The sequence below is a fragment of the Sturnira hondurensis genome, unplaced genomic scaffold (genome assembly GCF_014824575.4).
Source record: "Sturnira hondurensis isolate 20B ecotype Veracruz unplaced genomic scaffold, ASM1482457v3 Scaffold0021143, whole genome shotgun sequence".
NCBI classification, from domain to species: domain Eukaryota; kingdom Metazoa; phylum Chordata; class Mammalia; order Chiroptera; family Phyllostomidae; genus Sturnira; species Sturnira hondurensis.
The window spans coordinates 25552274-25576041 of NW_028093774.1; the positions used below are offsets into that span (position 1 = coordinate 25552274).

The 23768-nt window shown below is 45.9% G+C and overlaps 1 protein-coding gene and 1 long non-coding RNA gene across 5 annotated transcripts in view; one reads left to right on the forward strand and one right to left on the reverse strand.

The window, feature by feature from the left end:
• The window catches only part of RAD51B (RAD51 paralog B), a 519294-nt gene that overhangs the window by 199969 nt on the left and 295557 nt on the right, over positions 1–23768 (reverse strand). The window lies entirely within an intron of this gene.
• On the forward strand, positions 11937–15266 carry LOC118976922 (uncharacterized). The gene is made up of 3 exons (XR_005064379.1): positions 11937–12188; positions 13393–13506; positions 14492–15266. It is a non-coding gene; the product is annotated as an uncharacterized LOC118976922 (long non-coding RNA).

A 23768-nucleotide genomic window follows, 5' to 3' on the forward strand; every position in this document is an offset into this window, starting at 1 on the left:
GCAGAGGAATCAGCCCTGGAACATGATTGCCAATAAAGGACACAACTCATGCCCCGAAAAACGCAGCCGCTGATTCCTCTCAGAGATCACTACTGCACGGGGCTTACAAGCTCTTCTTTCCTAGGAAGCTCCTTGTCTGAACTGCCCCAGAACCACCCCCCTTAGGATGATGCCAGACCCTGGTCTTGTAAAAGTGCTTAGTGTTGCGCCATCTCCCCGCCTGCAGTTTGTATACATCCTGGCACATTTAGCCAGGAGGACAGACTCCTTTCCCTTCCCCCATCTCCAGGAACTTCCACCCCCTGTATCAAAAGGATTTTGTCAGGCCTTTCCAATAATCTGCTGGAGGCCATGGAGACAGATGTAATCAGGATTCTCATCAATCTTTTTCCACTGGCCAAACAGAGCCAGCAGGCTCCGTGGAAAGGTACTGAATTATTTTCTCTGACTCAAGACTCACTTGCGTCCGGAGAGCTAAGGGGCCCACTGTGTGTTCCTGGGAGCTAACACGTTTTCTTGGGGAAAGTTCAGTGATTTCACTCTTGCCCCAAACCAAACACACATGAAACTTTAATTCTAAATTCCACAGAGCCTTTTAAAAGCCTCGCCTCTCCTTGGCTTACAACAGCCCGAAGGCTTGTTGTATCTCATTCGCTCTGGCAGTTTTCCAGAGCAGCTGACAAACTGAAAATAAGCACACGGCTGCTGCCCTCCCCTCCGCCAGGTCCCGCCTCCCCCGCTCCCTGACGGCCACCACCGCTCTCGCTCCTTGCAGACCCCGGATGGTGGGTACGCTCTCAAAATAAGAGCAGGTGAACCCGCCTCAGCCTCACTGCTCAGAGTCCAATGTCAATCCCGAACATTCCTGGCCTGAGATTTCTAATGTTAAGTCATCCTTGATCTAAATCAGTCTGTGGAATTAGAGACCTAGTCAATGTGTTGGAGCAGGAATTCGCCCTTTGGGGATGGATACATGTCTAAGGTCAAGAATCTCCTCAGAGACGTGCCTGTCTCCACTTCCAAGCTGGTGAGGGGGGACAGGCATCTACTTCATAAAGCCTTCCAGTAAGAAGCACTCTGATACAGAATTGAGTGTATAGCCACCCCGGTTTGCCGGACCCCACCCTGGCTGAGTGGGATTCCACAACAGAAGTGGAATCAGGGTACCCCAGGACCAGGACTGGGGCGGACTGGCTTAGAGAGGACGAAGGAAACAATGAGGACATAGGTCATGGTTCTGCCTAGGTATTTTCACCTTGGCGTCAATCAACACATCTCAGTTCTTTTGTGTCAGGGCATCCTCTAACTCCTCCTTCAAAGGAAGAGACCACGAGCCTTTCATACAGCCCTCGTACCTCTACCCAAACATCAGGAGATTATTTTCTTTATGAAGTACGCCGATTAATTGCCAAGGCAACACCTGTGCATCCCCTTTTCGGCCATGGGAAGCATTCTAGGAAATCATGTACAAGACCGCCCAGAGATCACCCACCCTGTGGCTTGGAATGCAGTGTGACCAAAGGCATTTCCAGAGAGCTCTCAGGGCAAAATGGCCACGCATGGGTGGGTCTGCTGGATGGATTAGACAAACCAACCGCAACCTTTCCATCTTTTGTTTAGGTTCCTTNAATCTCCTCAGAGACGTGCCTGTCTCCACTTCCAAGCTGGTGAGGGGGGACAGGCATCTACTTCATAAAGCCTTCCAGTAAGAAGCACTCTGATACAGAATTGAGTGTATAGCCACCCCGGTTTGCCGGACCCCACCCTGGCTGAGTGGGATTCCACAACAGAAGTGGAATCAGGGTACCCCAGGACCAGGACTGGGGCAGACTGGCTTAGAGAGGACGAAGGAAACAATGAGGACATAGGTCATGGTTCTGCCTAGGTATCTTCACCTTGGCGTCAATCAACACATCTCAGTTCTTTTGTGTCAGGGCATCCTCTAACTCCTCCTTCAAAGGGAGAGACCACGAGCCTTTCATACAGCCCTCGTACCTCTACCCAAACATCAGGAGATTATTTTCTTTATGAAGTACGCCGATTAATTGCCAAGGCAACACCTGTGCATCCCCTTTTCGGCCATGGGAAGCATTCTAGGAAATCATGTACAAGACCGCCCAGAGATCACCCACCCTGTGGCTTGGAATGCAGTGTGACCAAAGGCATTTCCAGAGAGCTCTCAGGGCAAAATGGCCACGCATGGGTGGGTCTGCTGGATGGATTAGACAAACCAACCGCAACCTTTCCATCTTTTGTTTAGGTTCCTTCCAGTAGATTGGCCTTGTTACCAATACTGATGCCAAGACTAGCAATTGCTTGCAACAAAGAATTGTTGTTAACCCCTACCCCCTGCTTCATTCACCCTAATTATTCTCTAACAATACAATGGCTTCAAAAGGCCTCCAACTGTCCAGCAGACACTATGGGCCGCAGGAATCACTGAACACAAGCAGCCTATCAATAAAAGACAATACTGAAGCAGCTTCTGTCTGGGTATTTGCCCCATCTTCTCGGAGACAATGGGAGCGAGAGCTCAGGGAATAAAAGGGAAGTCCTGCTCTAAAAACCCTTTGTTTGCCTGCCAATGCTGTCGCTGTTCCAAGTTCTTGGGTGTAGCCTTTACCACTCCCAAATACAGGAAAAAGCCTCAATTTCCTAGGAAGCGCAGCTTCTATGTTTTTGATGAATACTTATTATAGCCAAAGCAGACCTCCGTGAAGATTCTGGTTACGACTTTTTTTCTTTTAAGGTCAAGTACATCTTATACAGCAGAGAGATGTTGGCCACTGAACTAATTCATACCAACAGTAATAACATAAATAGTTCTTTCCATAACGTTTTAGATGGCAGCATCAAAGCCATCAACATATCAGCATTTTTGTTTTGTTTTTGAACAGATAACATGGGTGGACAGAGAAAGTGAATACAAAAGAAATAGAATGGAAACAGGCCTTTGTGAAAGGAAACCTGCTTGAGAAATAGAAATTGGTGTAATGATCCTGGAGATTTCCACAACAGGAGAAGATAAAGTAAGCAGAAAATGAAATGAGAGGAAGCCTCTGTTGATTACGAATCAACACATAATTACATCGGGATGCACCCCTGGTGATGAAACGCCAGCAGAAATCAAAGGTCAGTTTTTTCCAACAGTCAGAGCTGTCAGTCCTGTGTCTAAAAAGGACAGACCAACACAATACGCCAGGACCTGCAAGATATCCCAGCACAAAAGGGATTCATTCTACTCTCTCTGAGTCAACAAGTAGTGTGTGTCCTTACGTGGACGGAACACGGGGCCCAAGATGTGCAGTGTGTCAATTACTACTGAGCAACTCAAACCAAGCAATAAAAATCAAGGTTCCAAACCATGCCCACAGCAGAGCTATAAATAAGTGAACAAAGGGAAACTGAAGTCCCCAAGGAAGAAAAACACTGAGCAAGATTTCCCTGGCTGGGTAGTTCAGTTGGTTAGAGCATTGTCCTAATATGCCTAGGTTGTGGGTTCGATCCCTAGTCAGGGCACATACAACAATCAATCAATGAATGCACAGTTAAGTGAAACAACAAATTAATGTTTATCTCTCTCTCTCTCTCTCTCAATCTGTCTGTGTCTCCCTTCCCCTCTCTAAGAAAATCAATAAATAAAATTTTTAAAAAACTGAGCAAGCTCTAGCCAAGGCTGTTCAACCTGCGGTCCACAGGCCACATGCAGCCCAGGATGGCTGTGAATGCAGCTCAACATGAAATAATAAATTTACTTAAAACATTATGAAATTTTTTTTTGTGATTACATGTCACAGTGTATTTAATGTGTGGCCCAAGACAACTATTCTTCCTGTGTGGCCCAGAGACGCCAAAAGTTTGGACACCCCTGCACCTCTGAAAATAAAATATAACACCAACCATGACAATTTAGAAATAATGTTACTCAGTAATTTTTACATGCTAAATGACTTAACAAAAAAGACAAACCATTTTTCATACTAAAAATATGAAATGATATGCTAAAAATTCTTTTTTGCCTAAAGGTTTGCTAAATATAAGGAAAAATCTGAACAATGTTTTACTGGGGAAAAAAAAAAGAAACTTCGGTTTACTGAAACTTGCCAAGGTTAAAAATATAATCATCCTGAAGATACGTCACTAACTAGAAAACAGGAGTAATGTCTCTGGGCGAGTGTTTGGTGCATTTCCAGAAACTGTTGAACACACCAAATATTGTGGCTACAAAAGGAAAAAAAAAGAAATGTCACTGATGATCATATGTGAATCCAAGCAATGAGTGATTTGTAGGCAGCAAGTACTGACTTGCTTTAAAATTTCTGGTATACATAGTCCCAGATCTTAGATGTAAATTAATTCTGAAGACTACATCTTAAATTAATAACAGGGAGAATAATGCATGAGGTACCCACTACTTATGGTGGTGTCTTAGCTGGTAGGTACTCAAAGTACTTTCTAAAGGCCCTTTCCAGGAAGAACTTACCGTCCAGCTATGGGGCGTGCGGTCAGCAGGGAGCCCCCCACCCCAGCCCCTTCAAGGCCAGCCTCAGTCTTAGAGGGTCTCCTTGTCCAAGGCCATGCCCTTCCAGAGGGGGTGGGTATAAAGGCCACAGCAAGTTCTAGCGTGAACCTGGCTATGAACTATAATTAATGCTAGTTCTTCACCAGTCTAGTGGGTGGCTTTTTACATTTTTTATTTTTCTTTTGCTCTAGAATTAACTTGCCGCAGGGCTGGCAGAAGCTCTGTTGAGTCTGTATCACAGCTCAATCCCTCCCTCTGCTCATCCCACACCCCTCTCCCTGCCTTTCACAGGGCTGATCCCTATGTCTTACAGCCCAGAGTCCACCTCAGTACCTGCTTTTGCAGAACCCAACCTGAAACAGTCAGCTGCTCAATAGTTCACCCATTCACTTAACCTGCAACAAATATTTATGAAGCACCTATTATGTTGCAGGGCCTGTCCTACATGCTGGGAATTCAGTGGTGAGGAAACCCCTGCTCCTGTAGGGCTTCAGTCCTGGCAGGAAAAACAGACAAGGAATACATACACGTGTAAATGTGACCCAGACAGACAGCAATAAACGCCCAGGAGAAAACAGAGCTGGGCAGTTGGGGCAGAGCGAGTATGGCGGGGTCAAGTAAGTGGAGTGCTACTTCAGCTGGGGAGTTCAGGGAAGTCTCTCTAGAAGACGACTCTCCAACCAAGGCTTGAAAAATGCGACGTGCCAGCTATGTGAAGACAAGGGCGACAGCATTCCAGGCAGGTGTCTGGACTGTTGTAGGCACAAAGGTCCTAAGTGGGAACGAATGAAGGGACTGCTGAAGGGACAGCAGGAAGATGTGTGTCTTCCTTAGTTGCTTAAGAGCACAGGTTTGGAGGCTGACATCCTCGGTTCAACTCCTGGCTCCACTGCTGACTGGATGGGTAACCCTGAGTAAGTCACTCACTTCTCAGACCTCTAGCTTCCATGATCGTATTTGTCTCGTAAATTTGTCACGAGTGCTGAGGCCATGTGAAAAGTACTCACTTAGCATGGTACCTACTAGCACCTAGGAAGTAAATTATAAATTGTAGCTGTAGTTATTACTTGAACCTGAACAATTAGCACAGTTTCTAACATTTCGCAGGTATTCAAAAAGCATATGTAGATGAAGTGAGGCAAAACCCTGCCTGCTGATACACTCTGCTTTCCTATGATTTTACATTGGAGGAAACGATTATATTCAAACTGAAGACACAAAGAGGCGACAAAGGAGGCTTTAGTATCTATTTGTTCAACAAACACTTATTACGCAGTGGCGTGCGAGGAAAGGTGGACTTCCCACCTTCCCGGAGCTCACAAACGAGAAGGGGAAACAAGATGGGCTAAACAAGCCATCCACGTGCAGACTACCCAGGAGTTCAGAGGCTGGAGGGCATCCCTCCTCGCTCCCGGGTTAGGACGGCTAGGGAGGGTGACGAGATTTCTGATGAGAAAAGGAATTCATCCTGGCAGACAGCACGAACTAAGCTGAGTGTGACGCAAAGAAACATGCATCGTTGGGGAACAATGAGTCCAGGCCGGCCGAAGGATGGGAGTTTGTGTGGAGGTGCAGTGGAGACAGGCTTGGAAAGGGCAGTGCGGCTCGACTCCCCTGGAAGGACCTTGGGTGCCAAGGCACGGGGGGCGGGGGGGGGGGGTGGGAACCAGAGAAGCTCAGAGACAAGGTATGGCCAGGCTGAGACAAGCTCACCCCAGACAAACTGAAGAACTCCTGCCAGCTGTGTATGGGGTAGACTCAAGTAGGGGAAGCCTGGGGTCAGGGTGGACATGACAAGGTCACTTGATCCTGATGATAACCCAGTGAGCATTGTCAGAAAGGGAGGCTGAGGCAGTGTGTGCTCAAGGTCTCGCAGCTCAGAAGTGATGGTCTACTGACTCGGTCGGTCTGATTCCAGGATTCACGGACAGAGAGCCATGCTTGGGCAGGGGGACCATGTGATGGCCTTTTGAATGGCAGGGTGTTTACACTTGAGCTGACTGCCTGGGGTGGGGTTGGGGAAAGGCAGGCAGAAAGTACAAGTTTAAAAACAATAACATCTGAGACCCAAAAGAATTTAAATTTAAATAGAACCTATATTTATTAAACTTAACCAAAATGATGAACCAAATATTTTATCATGGCATTATGACTGATGATTTAAAAATAGCATAAATACGTTTTTCTCACAATAAAGAAAAAGTAAAAAAATGGAGAGAAAAAGAAGGTTGCTTGATACTAAATTGTGATCCTGAACAGCAGCTTACAAGAGGGAAGAATGTGCAATTTGGGTTTGTCAATGTCCCGGAGCCGCATTTTAAAGGGAAAGGGACACAAAGAGGCCATAGAACAGGCCCTGGGGGGTGTCTGGGGTTGAAGCCACGCTCACATGCCCAGAGCTACGGGCCAGCGGAACAAGTGGTAGACAAGCAAAGACGGTGCATCCTGAAACGCTCTTCTCAGCAGGCACATCAGACAAAATGACAAGCACGGCAAAGCAAATGCTAGTCCCTTCCCTCTCCCTTCTCATCTTCTTCGAGTCCTATCCAACGAAAAAGCTAAGGCAACCTTTCTTTCTCTTGTAGCCTAAGTTGGAGAAACAGAAAACAGGCCTGCAAGTCTTCAGAAAGAAAGAACGAGGCAAGTTTCCACGGGTTAACATCCTCCAGTCCTGGCGTCACCTCCGCGTGAGTTGGGATGGGTCCGGGAACAGGGCCTGTTTCCGTGAGAAGTAAACGAAGGCAGGGACAGGAATAAATCCCAGGCTGCAGGAGGACAAGTAGCCTTTTGTACTCCAGACTCGTTATCTCAGTCTACCAGTGATTCACCATGAAGAGCAAGTTCCATGCCAGGTGAAACCTCTAACTTCTTTAGTTCGAGAAATAATCCTCCATTATCACCATTTACCTCCAGGCAACCAATGAGTAAAGCGCTTCGAACAAAAGATTAGGTAGGTAAAAAGTATCGATTATACATACGCTGGAGAAGAAGTACACAGGACAGCCACAGGTTCTTTAAGTCATAATGGTGGAGGGAAAAGGCTAACAATGCTACTGCACATCACCTTTCTCTCCCCGTCCGCCCTGACCAGACGGGCACCAAAAGTTCCCGTCTACAGTCCGTCCTTCCCGAAGTGGCTGTGCATGGACAGTGGAGCTGAGGCTGGTGAAGGCATCCAGACCCCAGGTGAAAGGTGCTGTTTACGTCATCCTGCTCATTACAGATGCAACAGGCCGGGGCGGGGGCTCTAAGGTACACAATGAGGTCTGTTCTGAGATGAGGGAAACGGAAGATCTGAGGCCGCCTTTATTATTGCAGATGTAACACCCAGGGTAATGAGGGTGCCCTATAAAAGCCACTGCTGCTGATAAAGAGGGGCTGGGGATTCCTGGACAACGTCACTGTCACACTTTGTGACAAGGTCTCTCGCTCCAGGTGCCCACATGGGTGTGCTCGTGGTCAATGTGGCCTCCTGTGTAGATGACATAAAAATAACGAACAGTGTGGCTAATGTGGCTTTCTCACATCCAGCCTAAGATCTTTCATTTTTTAATTCAGATATTCAATTACACTTAGAGTGGCCAAGTTTTCTCAACTAAAAACCTTGTCAGTAAAGTATATTGAAAGGGACAACAGAGGAGACTATTGGAATGAGACTGGTGGAACATCTGGTAACCATCAGATTCTGCTGGACAAAGAGGCCTCGTGTGGTTCTTGTGGTTTGTGGTGACAATAAAGGAGGTCCCCGAGTCTCGGGATGGTATGGGTGTCACCAGGCTACGCTGACGGTGGGGGCGAGAGTGAAAGAAGAGAGAGAGCAGTAAACAAAAGAAGAAAACCAGGTATCAAAGTTGGGCCCAAGAGCAGAGTCCTGGGCTCAGCTGGGGAAAATGAATACGAAAAAGTCCCTCTTCTTGAGGGGACGTAGAACCTGAGCCTGGAGCAGGGCAACTGCCACCCTCCTTGGACGGTCATTGTCTAAGCCTGTGGAGGCTACCGTCACAAGGGCCCATTAACTGGGTGGCTTGCAAACAACAGAAACTTTTCACAGTTCTGGAGGCTGGGAAGTCCAAAGTCAGGATGCCAGTGTGGTCAGGTTCTGGTGAGAACCCTTCTGCACGCTGCAGACTACCGTCCTCTCATTGTATCCTCACGTGGTAGAAAGAGCAAGAGAGTTCTCTGGGGCGTCCCTTATAAGGCACTATTCCCACTCATAATGACTCCACAGCCATAAACCAAGCATGCACTGTATTACATGACAGGGTCTGGCTGTAAGAGCTGAGACCAAGCTCGGTGGTCTCAACGTGCCAAAACGGGTACAGATGTTCATAGCAGCATGATTTATAATAGCTAAAAAGTAGAAACAACCCAAATCCATAGACACAGGAAGTAGATTAGTGGTTGCCTAGGGGCGAGGTACAGTGTAAAGGGAAGGAAGGAACCGGAAGTGACTGCTAACGAGGAGAGATTTTTTTGGGGGGTGAAAACGTTCTGGAACTCGACAGTGGTAATAGTTGCACAACACTCAATATACCAGAAACCAATGACTTTTATGGTATGTGAATTATATTTCAATAAAACTGTTACAAATGTTTCTGAAACATCATGCTCATTTGTAAGTATTCTAAACAGTTTTGCTAGTAGAGCCTACACAGAAAAGCCCACAGGGACAGGGCACGGGACGTACGAGTGAGGTGGGTCACGTGTGGCAAAAAGAGGGAGTGGTGGGGCCTTTGACGAATGGGAGGGGCGTGCCTACTCCGAAGGGGTCAGAGCAGCCAGCCCGCAAGAATGCAGCCTGATGTTGCCGGATCTTCCGTTGTTCAAGAGAAGTCAGAAACCTGGATTTTTACACCTCTCAACGTTTTAACACTGCCACTGAACCCACGCTTTCTCAGTGACATCACTGAGAAAGTTAAGTAAAATGTGTCTGTGGGCCAGAGGATCCCTTGGTAGCCCACTTGTGACCTGGGGTCACTTTTTGTTGCCATTAGTAAAGTTGACTGCTCTGGAGGACCTCAGAGGCCTCTGTATAATATACTGAGTTACCTCCACACCTTGGCAAATCCAACCGGTTGACAAACACTTATCAGAGGCCTCCTAGGTGTAAGGCACTAGAGGTAGGGGCAGTGTGACACCAGAGTGTAAGCTACAGACAGAAAGTGTGGCATTGGCGAGGGAATGGCTCCGGCAGCCTGCACAAGACGGCTCTGCACACAGCACTGAAACCAGGCTGCTGAGCCCCGGCGCCCTGCTGGGGCCCAGCTTGTGACCCTTGAAACTGGCTCTGGACTATCAGAACTGTTGACATTTCCTGGCTTCGGTGGACAGCAGGGGGAAACAGACTCATGGTTTCTCGGTGTGCTTATGAGCGCCAGTTCAAGGGCAGCTCGTTGTTCCAGAGTCAGGAGGGAACAGACACTGGAGTCCAGGTGTTCTGTAGGCTGGAAGGGATTTAAATCCCCAAGTTGGCTCAAACACAGAATATTTTTTCCAATACTTCTCTCCTCCAGGAATTTCCCGGGGCAGAGAATTTCAAGGCAGATATATCACTGCTCACATAATTGAAATAGCAGGTGAATAAGAGAGGGAGGGGTCGGCTGACTTGACGAAGGGTCATACAGGTGTCCCTGAAAATAAGCAAGTACTGGAGAATAGATTTGTGTGCTTTCTCAGAGACATAAGGAACAGATTGCTACAGTTAGTTAAGGGGCTGCATACAAATAACACTCCTCTTGCGCGGACGTCTGCAAATCCCCACTGAGCCAGCAGCCACTCGGAATCCAGGTCAGCCAGGGAAAGCTGAGTGGGAACATGTCTTCGAGAATGGCTCCCCTACTCCTCCCAAAGCAGCACACTCAGATGGCGTCCTGGAAGGGTCCATGTCCTGCAAGCCTTTGACTGAAGCTCCCAACTTCATTACGAAATATATGAGTCATGTGTAGGAATACAGCATAATCCAGAGTGTGTTCTGCCACGGAGACAACAAACATGGTTGCGAAATACCCAGTTAGTGATTCCTAACACTCTCTCTACATGGTAAGAAGCGATTCCCGATCCACACTCTTAAACAGAATACACTCTTGACCACCCTCGGCCCCCTTTCTCTTCTGCTTAATTGATACAACCAGCTTCCAATGCTTCAAGTACTTCTCAACTTATCTCTTTCTGGACCCACACCGTCTGCCTACTGGGCTTCTCCCTGGAACGCTCCATGTCATTAGCACCTTCACTGCAACTCATCAGGTGACAAAGTGACCTCATCATTCTCCAAGGCTGACCTGAGTCCCTGACCTGGGCATCATCCAAACACCAACTCCTGCATCCAACCCGTCACTGCGGTCTGCCCATTTGACCTCCAAGGTGCATGTCTAGTCTCCCCCGTAACTCCGCCCCTGCTACTCCTACTTCTAGACTGGTTCACAGCTTCCTAATGGGACTCTTTTTCTCCCACCTCACACTATCCACAGAATTCTCTTCTGAAAACGCAATCAAATGAAGTTAGTTTTCTTAAGAACCTCCATAAGTCTCCTCCTTCAGTGCTTACAGGATAACGCCTCAGTATGCTTCACAGAGCCCATCACGATCTTACCCCAACTTAACCTACTTCGGCTCATTTTTTGCCACAACCCCGTTTTTTAAAGTGTCTTATTGTACTTTAAACATGCTATGCTCTCTCACACCTCTGTATTTACACATGCTGTTCCCCTACTGATGATGTCCCTCCCACCTTTGTCAATCAGGAGAATTTCTTTATGTCCTTGAAGTTTCAACTCAAATGTTTCCTTTGCAGAAATACCTGCTTCTTTTTCTGTGCTCTCCCAAGTATTTGGCTCCTGCCAACCACAAAGCACTAACATATAAGGAATAACTTCAGGTCCCAGGGATGTCTTATTCACAATTGTATCTCCAATGTAGTACGCTGAGATGCTAACTATTATAAATGCCTGTGAACTGAATATAGAAACCAGGAGATTAAAGCATTACAAAAGCCAGAGAAGTGGACTTTCCATTGTAATGTAAAAGCATCATCATGAATCTAAAAGGGAACATTTCTACTACGACAAACTTCTTGATGAGGAATATCAGCCAGAGAAAATCACGGTATCACAATACGCATGGCCTTGGCTTAGACCGCCAGCACCGACTGCTCAGTCCTACGAACACGGTCTGTTAAGGAAAACAATCAGTGCGGGGACCCAACAAATGACAGCCCCGTCTGTGTGCTTACTACTGTTATTGTTATTAGAGGGTTATAATCTGAGCACTAGTCCATCTAAATAGACATAAAAATAAGCTGTCATAATGGAACTCGGCTGTCTAAGTCAGTAGCCTACACTAGCTGACCTTATGTTCAGAAATTAAAATACCCACACATACCCACGTTTCCTAATGCACATGAAAACACCCTGCTTCAAACACATCAGTAAGCCAAAGGCCTTTGGCCACAGATCCACAGGCTGACATCTGAGGACAGTGTGCATAAATGCTTTTGGCAACATCTTCTAGGATTTTCTATAAACCAGCATCAAGCCAATTTATCTGACCTCCTTGATCTGCACAGCCATCCGGCACCTACAGCTATTTTCTAGAGGCCTGAATGAGTCAAAAGAAGAAAATGATTAACCAACTCGCTGAGATCTGGAAGCTGGAAGACAGCCATCCTGTGAGTAAACCTTGGAGCTGTGGGACCCGAGCCACTGGAAACTTAGGGGATTTCCACAGTTGAAAACACTTGGCCGGTTTGCCAGGGTCCTCTGACCTCGCAGTGCAGACAGAACAGGCTGAAGGGGGTGATTTACCTCTGACGATGCCCTGTGTCTGCTGCCTTTGGCTGTTCACTCTGACTGAACAGAACCAAAGTGATTCCCCCTGAGACTTAGGACTTTGGAAGTGGCTCAGAAAATTCTCTGTGCTTTTTCCTCCCAGTGGATGTCATTCTCAGTCCTTGGCTTCACTTTTAGGTAGAGTGAGGCTTAAATTAGAAGTGTATGTCCAGCAACTGACACAGTACTTGGCAAACAGGAGGTAGATCTGCTCTGTTTTAGGCCAGGTTGGTCTCCCAACACTCAGGGCAGATAGCTCCCCCTTGCTTTTCCGTTTTGACAGTTGTTAACCTGGCGGCGCCATTTAAAATCCCTTCTCCTGCTGAAGGTTCCTGTCACTTGCCGCTGTTCCCCATTTCATCCATTCAAATTCTTCCACTCCTTTTTCATCAGGGGCTTGATTTCTGAGGTCGTTTTTTTAAGACACTACTCTAATCATTGCCTAGCTTTTATTTCCCACAGAATACTTCAGACACTGTGTCTGAGTAGTGTAAATGCATGTTCCCCGTTTGTTATTTAACAGGCGATGTATTACTGATGCAAGGAGAACTTCTCAAATGTCTAACCTATTTATCTCTGCTGTTATGTCTCTTCTTTCATTTTCTTGCCCTTTCATATTATATGCACTGCCCTCTTCCTTCTCTCTTTCATTTAGACGTATGAGTCACTTGGATTTTTACTGCCATTTATTGCCATCTCTTTCCTGGTTCTGCTTTCTGTTCTATCACTGCATCTACGATACATTCTTTGTGTCTGCTATCACTAACCTGTCAGCAAGGCATACTAACGCCTGATTGTTTATTGAGCTCTTGTCCCTGTTTTTCTCTTTAACATCATCTGCTTTCCTTACATAATTTCTTAGGACCTCATCCATTAACTTAATGAAGAAATAAACTTGGGCAAAGCTTTCTGTTTAACTCTGTTGCCTGCCAGAAAAAAAAAAAAACACCCAAGTACCTCTCCTCTCAGCAAACTAGTTGCTTGAACATTGTCATGTATCTCACAGAGGCACACAAACACAGTTACGTAAACTCTCCCCGACAGGGTCCCTATCACTGACTGGTGTGTCACAAGGCACTTGTTGAGCAATGACAGCTGTTGCCTTCGCTGCACTGGCTTGCAGAGCGGGCCCTGGGGATTTTGCCTGTTGGCCCACAGGTCAGTAAACATGCTGGGGATCAACACGGAAGGGACGAGAAGCCTGGGAGCAGGGACTAGAATGTGGATTTGGAGGAGGAGAAAGGAAGGGAATTTCAGGAAAAGGAACAGAAAAGATGGTTTGGAAGATCAAATCAGGAAAAGAAAGGGAGAGATGAATTAGGGCTAGAGAAAAGAAGATTTAAAGGGAAAACTCAAGCGTAGAGAGAGGAAAGTGGAGTGGGCAAAGAAAGGAAAGAAGTCAGGGACAGAGGCGAGGAGAAAAGAAGCAGGTGGCTGACCGGGGGCTGCCCCCTTGAAAAAGAAAGTATCTAGGAGTGAGTGGGTGCAGAGGAGGAAACATTCCAAATCAATGTGTCATCCTCCTGTTACAATCCCCTTTGTTATTCCAATCTACTATCCACACTACAGGTTCTGGTTATAAACCCCTCAGCCCACCTAGGAAACCAGACAAATCTGTCTTGCTCCCTCGTTTGCAGTCAGTCACTCTCACCAAAGCCCTCAAAGGCTCAAGTCCTGCCACTCTGCAGGACTCAAAAGGGAGAACCTCAGGCACTGAGAGGTTCTGATAATTTACCTCTAACAACTGACTGGGCTTTATTTTGGCCTTCCCTTGTGATGATAATGACGGTGGTGATTTTTATCACATTCCAAGAATTCTTAAAATACGTTTTGCTACAGGCAGCTACAATAACCAAAGATGCCTCTTGTTAATTACTGGTTTAAATTTGGAAAGTGTACTGCAGACAAAAGGACACGAAAATTACAACCAAGCACTCCTAAACTGGATAAGTATCTTTATGGTGACTTCTAAGGAAAAGAAATCCCTGCACGGCTGCCCATTTCGTTGGCTTTAAGGATTCATTGATTCCTCCCTGCTAGAATTCAGCAAAACAGGTTTGTAGTGGAGATCTGTTGTCTTGGACCCTCCTCTGATTTGGTAGGACCACCCGGATTTTAGGAACAGTCCTAACCTTCAGTCCAGGTGGTGCGGGTGGGACTGTCAATCAAGGTTCAGGGACTTCCCCAGCCAAGGGGTAGACTTATAACCCAAGCCAAACAGCCAATCAGAATCTCTTGTGGAAATGTGACTAATTAGCTGACCAATAGAGATCAGGAAATGTCTAGCATGGATGCATCCCAGAAGTGCTACTATGATCTAACCATTAGTTTCTGTTTCCTTTTCCTGGAGCTATCCTGATCTGGAAACCTGTTGGTTCTACTTTTCCTTCAATTCCGTGACCTAGTCCACATCCACAGAAAACTGCTGTTTTCTTTTAAGTTAGCCATAGTTAGTTTCTGTTTCTCGTGATCAAAAAGTCTCAACCAATATAATCCACGCTATGTTGCATCAAAAAGTCATCTGTGTAAGACCGTTCTACCGTTTGATGCCTTCTGAAACCTCTCAACTAGCTACAAGCCTGTTCTCTGTACCTTCTCAGCCCTGGATACACAGCTGAACATTTTTAACTGATTCTGAAGAGCAGGGACACAGTGCTTGGGCATGCTAGAAACAATGAGTTGCTTCAACCTCGTCAAAGTTGAAGTTTTTTAATGAGATAAGGATGTCATAGCCTGGCCAATAATGGCACCAGCTACTGGTCAAACCATTCTGTCAAACCCTAAACCACTAATGTACATGTGGCAATCTAGAGAGCAGGGCAGGATACAAAGACACAACTGATTTATAATATAGCTCTGATCCTGGCCCCAAGTAAAAGGCTTGTGTAACCAAAAGCTGTAGCAAGCCCTGCCCTGGGGCTGGGCTGGGGCTGGGGCTGGGGCCACTTGCTCCGTTGGTTAGTTTTCAGGGCCAGCCTCTCTGTCTGGACACAGGGTGACTGACGGACTGAAGAGGGATCCCTGTCCAGCATGTGCAAGGGCCTTGAGGGAATAAGGCTGAGCTGAGGACAGGAGACTGCTCTACTCGGAAACGGGCCGTGAGCAGGTTAACCCCGACTTCACTGCAGATGTCTACTCCATGGGGTCATTTCTTGGTCACCCTGCCACATATAAGACCATGAAAGTGGCAATTCCTGTCATAGTGGAGATAAGTAAGCCAGAGGCACCTTATATAATGCCACACTCTTACCGACATGAAAACTGTCCAGAAGTTTCAACATCTTGACTCTTATCACACACCATTCTAAAATGCAGTGAGCGTGTTGCTCACCTTAGCCATGCAGGCCCCGCTGGGGAAGAGCTTTACAAGACGTGCTAACTGCCCAGAATTCCACAGGTGGGCCAAGAATGCAAGTGGGCCAACAGAGACTAGGTTCCCCGGTTCCCGGCCACGGAAAGGCCTGGCCAGTGGGGTGACTGTAAATCAGTATAAAAGGCTGATATACGTACAACTCAATGTAGGAGAAAAGAGCTACTTCTCAGCTGTCTATTTATAAATGAGCTTTCAATTTACGAACTTTCAAAAATATAAAGCTATGTCTTACAAAGGTGCCAGTCAACTGTGCCCATCAACACAAGAGATTAGCTCTTGCATGAAGTATCTCTTTGGTGGCTTAGCAACAAGTAGACTTTTGGAACCTCTATCTTTACAAGTTAAGAACTTCTGTGGTACTTTTAGAGAACATTAGGTTTTCTCTCCAAATCTTCTAGCTTCTGGAGCTCCAGACAGGTCACTGAGAAAATCATGCTTGATCCCCACACTCACAATCTACAGAGAGCTACGAAACCTGAGACCTGGGAGGGACCTTAGCAATCACTTAGATTAAATTCCATCATTCTGCAAAGGTCAAACTGCATGTGAGGCCCAACCACGAAGTAATTACCTTGATCTTCTCCACCTTCCCCCCAAAGAAGTGGTTACTTGCTGTCAGTCACAGAGCTGGTTGGTGGCCAGGCTAAATTCGGCACCCAGATCATCTGACTCCTGTCCAGAGCTCCTTTCACTACGTTAACTGCTTTAAAACAAAGTTACTAAATTCTCATTCATTCATTCATTCTGCACAAATTTATGCAACACATCTGATATGCCAGGAGCTGTTACAGGTAAGCACAAAATAATGAATAAAACTAAGTTCCTTTAAAAGCATAAATCAACCCTGACTGGCATGGCTGTTTTAGTTGAGCGTCGTCCCACAAAGCGAACGAGAGGCAACGGATTGATGTTTTTCTCACCCATCGATGTTTCTTTCCCTCTCTTTCTCCCTCCTGTCCCTTCTCTCTAAAAATAAATAAACACAATCTTTTAAAATAATAAAATAAATCAAAGTTGGTTTCTAAAAGTGACATCTCTCAGTGTTTTAGAACATTTTCTCACTATGGTAAAGGCAAGAGAATTGAGACAAAGATGAGAAAATGTTGTAAAATCCTAGAAATGATGGTTCAACATCAGTTGAACTGTACGTGAATTGTTTTGATAGTAAGAGAGAATATTTTCACTAGGTTAATAAGCTTTCTTGGCCTGACCATTCCTAGTCAGGCCAAGAAAGCACTACGACCTGTAGCGCTGGCCTAGACATGAGGCCTCCCGTCCTGCCCAGGACGGCAGACAGGAAGCAACAGTGGGAAACAGTACGGACTTCGGGCTTTGGAGGCGGAGAAACCTGGGTTTAGGTTGTGGCTCTGCTGGGAACAGTCTGTGACCTCGGACAAGTTGTTAACCCTCCCTCCCTCCTTCCCTCTGAATTTTGTTCATCTCTGAAATGGGGATGAAACCACTTGTACTAGATGGTTTTCATAAAAAATAGACATAACGTATGCAAATCAGCTCAGTGCTGGCACTAGAGTACATCCTTAATACACATTTCTATCATTATTATTACCAACAATAACAGTTAATGGCATAAAAATATGACCTGTGGAACAGTTCTATAGGAGTAAAACTAAATACACAAATGGCCAGCAGACAGGCTTAAAAGCTTTACAGAGGCATGCCAGCCACACCTACAAGAGTTTTCTCCAGTTAAACACTGGAGCCGGGGTTCAAATCTAGGTTGGTCAGACTACAGAACCTGAACGTGTGGCCACTCTGTACATGTCTCCAAGCAGGAATACGCTCTAGTGACCGACACACCCGCAGGAAAAAGGCTCAATCTCACCGAGAGGGCCTGGGAGGGTTTGGTCTCTCCAGAACGAGGTTCAAGGGACTGTTGGTAAGGAGGTGAGGGTAGTGCCACCTTCTGGAGAACCAAGACTGCAGACACGTACTGAATGCAGATACCTCTTGCTTTCTTTTTAGTAGCAATAGCAACTTCACTTGAATGGTTTCGTAATCCTTACAAAACCCCCCTGAGGTGCATACCAATATTACCCCCATGTCGCAGAAAGCTTCCATAAATAATCTAAGGTGAGCAGCTGGTGGGTGGCCAAGCAGAGACTGAAATTCGGGGAGTCTTTAGGGCCCCAAGGAAAGAGGAGAGGTGTGGCCCTGGGGCGCCGGAACCTGGCCCTGGAAGTTGGAAAAGGTCTACCTACGTCTCAGTCATGCTGAGGCCCTTCCCGGAGGGCGTGGGAAGAATGAGAAGAGTGGGGAGTCTGTCCCTGCCTCTGATGACAGACTTGGGACAGGGAGGCATCACTGAACCATGAAGGTGTCTAGGGGCCTGGAAACATCCAAAAGCCTCTTTTACCACCTATAACGCTTTCTCACTGTGTTACAAATTCTTGAAGGCTCACGTCATCAAAATTCCATTCTGTCTAACCAGCACCTAGCACAGCACCTACCGTATTAATAAGACACAACAAACATTTCCGGCAGGAGGAAAAGGGAAGTGGTTAGGAAAAAGTAGAAAGGACTCTCAAATATGACATCATAGTGTGATTATCAGAGCCTGGCTCTTTAAAAGTGTGTTGGCTGGGTGGTTAGGAGGTTTGGGTTCTACCCAGCTCTGGAGCCAGTTGTATGAAACTGGTAAGTCTCTTATTCAACCTGGCCCTCGGGCGGCTCATAGGTGATGTGGGCTGGACGAGATGAGCTGCGAGTGAGATGATGTGTACAGGCGTCTTGCTCAGTGGCTGGCCTAGAGGAGGCTTTTTAAAAGCCCGTGTTTCCTGAGTGTGCTGCTTTCCATCTTATAAACTCCACCCTCATTTGGCTCGTCTCCCTCATTTTACAGATGAGGAAACTAAAGCACGAAGTTACGGGGCATGTCCGAGACCACCCAGTTCCTCACAGTGCACCTCAGACAGAGACCACTGCCCTCGGCCCCCAGCATCACGCCGCTTCCTAACCAGTTAGATGCACTGGCTTCTCTCCTGCTGTCTGCGAAAAAGCTTTTAAAAACAGTCACACCACATGACTGTCTGGAGCAAGACCTGCCACGGAAACTCCTCAAGAGAATGGAGTACCATATTTTGCGGTGTATAATGCACACCCACATTTTTGGCCCAAACTTTCAGGGCCAAAAATCTTTTGTTTTTTTTTAATTCAATTATTTATTTATATGTAGATACTTGTTTTTTATATTATAAAGGAATTTTAGCATTTATTTTTTTAACATAGGGATATCGTTATTACTTTCTAGAGTTATACTTTTAATGAATAAGCATAAAAAAGAATTTAAAACATTTATATAGATGCAGAATTAGTACTACCCATGCATAGTGCGCACCCTTATTTTTCCCCTCAAAAATTTGGGCAAAAAATTACCGCATTATACATGGTAAAATACGTATATCGTTTTTAATCCCCAGAGAAAGAAAGAAAAGACATGGAAGTTCTACCATCTCTCTCAGTAGTCTGCTCCAGTTTTGATTACAGCAGACATTTCCGACGTCTATCCCAAACCCTACACCCTGCAGTTTCAGGTTCTTATTTATCCTCAGGTGAGATGGAAAACACGGGCCGCGAGATTCTGCTATGTATGTTTACCTACACAAAGATTGCTACTAAATTGCCCTTTATCCTCCTTTCTTTCCAAACTGCCTAGTCCCAGTTTCTTTCAATGCCCTCACCGTTCCTTCCCAACCCTTTAATTGCCCTCGTGGCTGAACTCTCAACTACCTCTAGACTCAATCACTCCCCATTAATTCCTGATCATGGAACAGGGCACAATCTCCAACTATGATTTGAATGTGGACTAGGAAGCTGACTGTGTCGTGGCTCCTACTGGAGAGTTCCCTAAATCAGCATTTCAAGATCATGCTTTGGTTTGTAAGACTATAGGCAACCTTGATTTAGGCTGCAAGGAGATTATTTGCATTTCATAGTAAACTTAAACTTAAGCTGGCTACCTCCCAAGTCTCAGCATGCTTCTAATTTCTTCCCCTCCAAGCAACTGGGGAGACTAGCTTTAATAAGAACCCAGGCAAGATGTAAGAACGTAAATTAGTTGAACAAGAAACCTAAAATGTGTATCAATAAGAGGGTTTAGGTTTTGTGCATTAATATTCCTACATTAGTATAGATAATTCGGTGGTAACTAAGAAGTAATGAGCTGTGGAGGCACAATTTACTTAATATGTATCATTCCTACAGTGTTTTATATTTCTTTGCACAATTTTTCTAAATTTACAGTATTTTAGGAAAAAAATTCTAAGTTGTTCAACGGTGTGTCTAAATTTTTTCTCTAACAGACATACATTTCTCCTATATTTTCTATATATGCTGTTGAGGCTTGGAAAGAAAACTCTTTAAGATGCCTTTTGTTGTTTACATAAAAGATTAACGTCATGGTGGTAGGGAATGAGCAACCTCCTGAGCCATTTATTAACATCAACTTGAATATTTACCAGGTACCTACTCAGCACACTCAGGGTACTTACCAAGCAGGACAGAGTACGAACAAAGCATTAATGCAAACCCAAAAGGCTTCCCAGAGACAACACTGACGCTGACCCATGAGGAACGGGTAGGGTTTGGCGTGACACTCAGGCTGAAGGAACACGTGCGAAGGTGGGCAGAACAGCATCCCTCACAGAGCTAACGAGCCGCTGGCAGAAGAAGTGATTGGGCCAGAACACAAGTGGGTTTTAGAGAGATGCAATTTTTTAAAGTATGTTTTATTGATTATACTATTACAGCCATCCCAACTTTTCACCCTTTGCCCCCCTCTGCCTGGTACCCCCATTCCCTCCAGCATCCCCCCACCCTTAGTTCATGTCCATGGGTTATGCATGTAAGTTCTTTGGCTTTTCCATTGCCTATACTGCTCTTAACCTCTGCCTGTCTATTCTGTACCTACCTACCCAATTATGCTTCTCAATCCCTATACCCTTTCCCCTATTCTCCCCCATACTCCTCCTAGCTGCTAACCCTCCATGAGATCTTCATGTCTATGATTCTATTCCTGTTCTAGAGTAAGTTATAAAAATAAATTATATTTATTTCATATAATAAAGGCTTGGTGATGATGAATTCCTTTAGCTTTACTTTGTGTGGGAAGCACTGCCCTTCCATTCTAAATGACAGCTTTGCTGGATAGAGCAATCTAGATTGTAGGTCCTTGCTTTTCATCACTTTGAATACTTCTAGCCAGTCCTTTCTTTCCTGGAAAGTTTTTTTGAGAAATCGGCTGATCGTCTTTTGGGAACTCCTTTGTAAGTAATTCTCTTTCTTTCTCTTGCTGCCTTTAAGATTCTCTCTTTATCCTTAATCTCTGGTATTTTAATTATGATGTGTCCTGGTGTGGACCTCTTTGGGTCTATCTTGCTTGGGACTCTCTGTGCTTCCTGGACTTGTATGTCTATTCCCTTTGAAAAATTAAGGAAGTTTTCTTTCATTATTTTTTTCAAATAAGTTTTTAATTTCTTGCTCTTCCTCTTCTCCTTCTGGTACCCCCACAATTCAGATGTTGGCCCTTTTGGAGCTGTCTCCGAGTGTTTTTTAACTCTCCTCATTTTCTTTTTAGCTTTTATTTCTTCATTTTGTTCTGGTTGAATGTTTATTTCTTCCTTATGTTCCAAACCACTGATTTGAATCCCAGCCTCCTGCCTTTCACTGTTGTTTCCTGTGGATTTTCCCTTAGTAGAGCCTGCATTTCTCCCCCTGTGCTTCTGCCGTATTCAATGAGATTTGGGGGCATTCTCACCACCAGTGTTTTGAACTCTGCATCTGATAGGTTGGCCATCTCCACATCCTTAGTTCTTTTTGGGGGGTTCTGTTCTGTTCCTTCACGTGGGCTATATTTCTTTGTCTCCTGATTTTGGCAGCCTCCCTGTGAGTGTGTGATAGGTAGAGCTGCTTTGACACCTGCCCTGTTAAATCGTATGGGGAGTAGCCCTGGGTGTTCACCAGGGCGGGGCAACTGTGGCTCTCTGGGAGGGGCCATAAGGGGGACAGTGACACTGCTGTCTGACTTCCAGAGGCCTGCCCCTGCCCTGCCCCATTTCCAGTCACTTCACCCACTTCCCATACGCAACTGACATTCCTCCACCTGCTGTCCTGGTTGTGGTTCCTAGGATGGGTGGGTTTGCGTAAATACTGGCAGTTTCTTCTGTTGCCCGAACCCCCATGGGGTTTACAGCCAGAAGTTAGGGGGCTTTCTTTCCCCTGAGCCCCCCAGCGCTGGAGCCCTGGGCTGTGCGGTCCGGCCTGCAGCTGGGGTGGCTTGCTCACAAGGTGTCTCCCTGACTTTTATCCACCACACGTGAGTGCAGGGCTGCCCGTTCCACTCGCCCCCCACCCTCAGCCTCACTGAGTCCTCTCTGCCTTGGCTCCCTGTCTCCGCCCCATTACCTGTCTGGATGAACACAGCTTCTTTAAATCCTTGGTTGTTGGACTTCCGTATGGTTCTGGGTATTTTTATGGGTGATTTTTTGGCAGTTCTGGTTTTTTTTTTTTCATTTTTAAGTTAGTTTGTGTTCCTTCTTAGAGTTGTATAGTGAGGTAAGGCGTGTCTACCTATGCCTCCCCTCCATCTTGACCAGAAACCTCCAGAGAGATGCTATTTTTACAATAATTTTTCCAGCTAAAAGCTGTTCTTGGGAAGTCATCCAAGTACTGTTAACAATCGTGCCATTTCAGTGTAATCTTGGGACAAGAAAACAACTAATTAACACAACAGCCTCCGTGCAGGGTGGAGACTGCATGAAAGGAGGCAGCTTGAAAGGCCAGGCAGTCCGGGGAAACAAAGTCATTCTTGTTTATAGTTTCAATAATTTTGGTTTCACAATTTGTCTTCATTCCATACCGGGGTTGTTGGTCCCACTTGGCAAATGCGGGACTCCTTTGTCAGTGCGTGTGTGTTTCTCGGCAAGAAGAACAACAAAAAGAAAAACTGTGGCTGAGGGAGGCCGATTGGTAATTTTTCACCGTGGCTTTGAATCATGGATGATATCAGCACAGCTACAGAAAGTGGGTTTGTCAGTTAACCCCCCCCTCCCTGCCGGCGAAGCAGCAGAGCATGAAACGTAAACCATAAAGAAACAACGGCAGGGCTGGGAGTTATTTATGGTTGTTTTCCAAACACATCCTAGTGACAGAATGGAAAATGGTCAACTGGGAATCCAAACTACACTCTCATCGCAGCCAAGACTGGGCGATTCTTAGGGGGGAATTTTCTTTTCTTTCTTTCTTTTTTAATTTTTGAATATGTGTTAACAAAGGAATAGGAAAACGACTGGGAAATGTCTGAGAATAGTTTGGCAGAATGGGGTACGTGGCTCAGCTAGCCAGAAGGAATTTTGAGTTTATCATGGCAGAACTCTCACCGCATCCTCTTTATAACTGTAGTGCCTATAGGCTTGTGCTATGTAAGAACCTCACCAATAAACCGAGGGAGTTAAAGGGAATAGGAGTGCTTGGAGAACTTGTGTGAATACATGTATGTGCTCAAAGGCATACACATGTGTTTGTGGGTATACGTCCTTTCAATAAAAAATGAAAAGCTATAGAAAAGAAGTGCCCATTCATTAGACATTTATGAAAACCATCGACATCCTGGAGCGGGCCTGGGGCTAGGCGGGGGTAATAACAAGCAACGAGAAAGAGACCCTGTCTTGGAGGGGATCCTAAACCAGAGGAGAAAGAGGAATGTAAACATTTTCGACTGAACGTGGGTGGTAAGGGAGGGGGAAAGTCCCTATGGCCCGAAATTGTGACTTAGGAAACTATGTAGATAATGACTTTCCCACTAACCGAGGCAGGAAAAATGTGAGAGACAGTCATTTTGGAAAGAGGCTAGCAGCTGGGACCTGGGCATTCTGAGTGGCAGGTAGCTATGGATGTTGGCAGCTACAGCTACCTGCCCTGTCGGAGATTTCCAGCAGACATTTGGACGCACAGTCCTGGGGAGGAGGAGGGAAGTCTGGGAGCGTGGGAGAGCACAGACTGGCCGGGGTGTGGGCGGGCTCCACAGAGATGG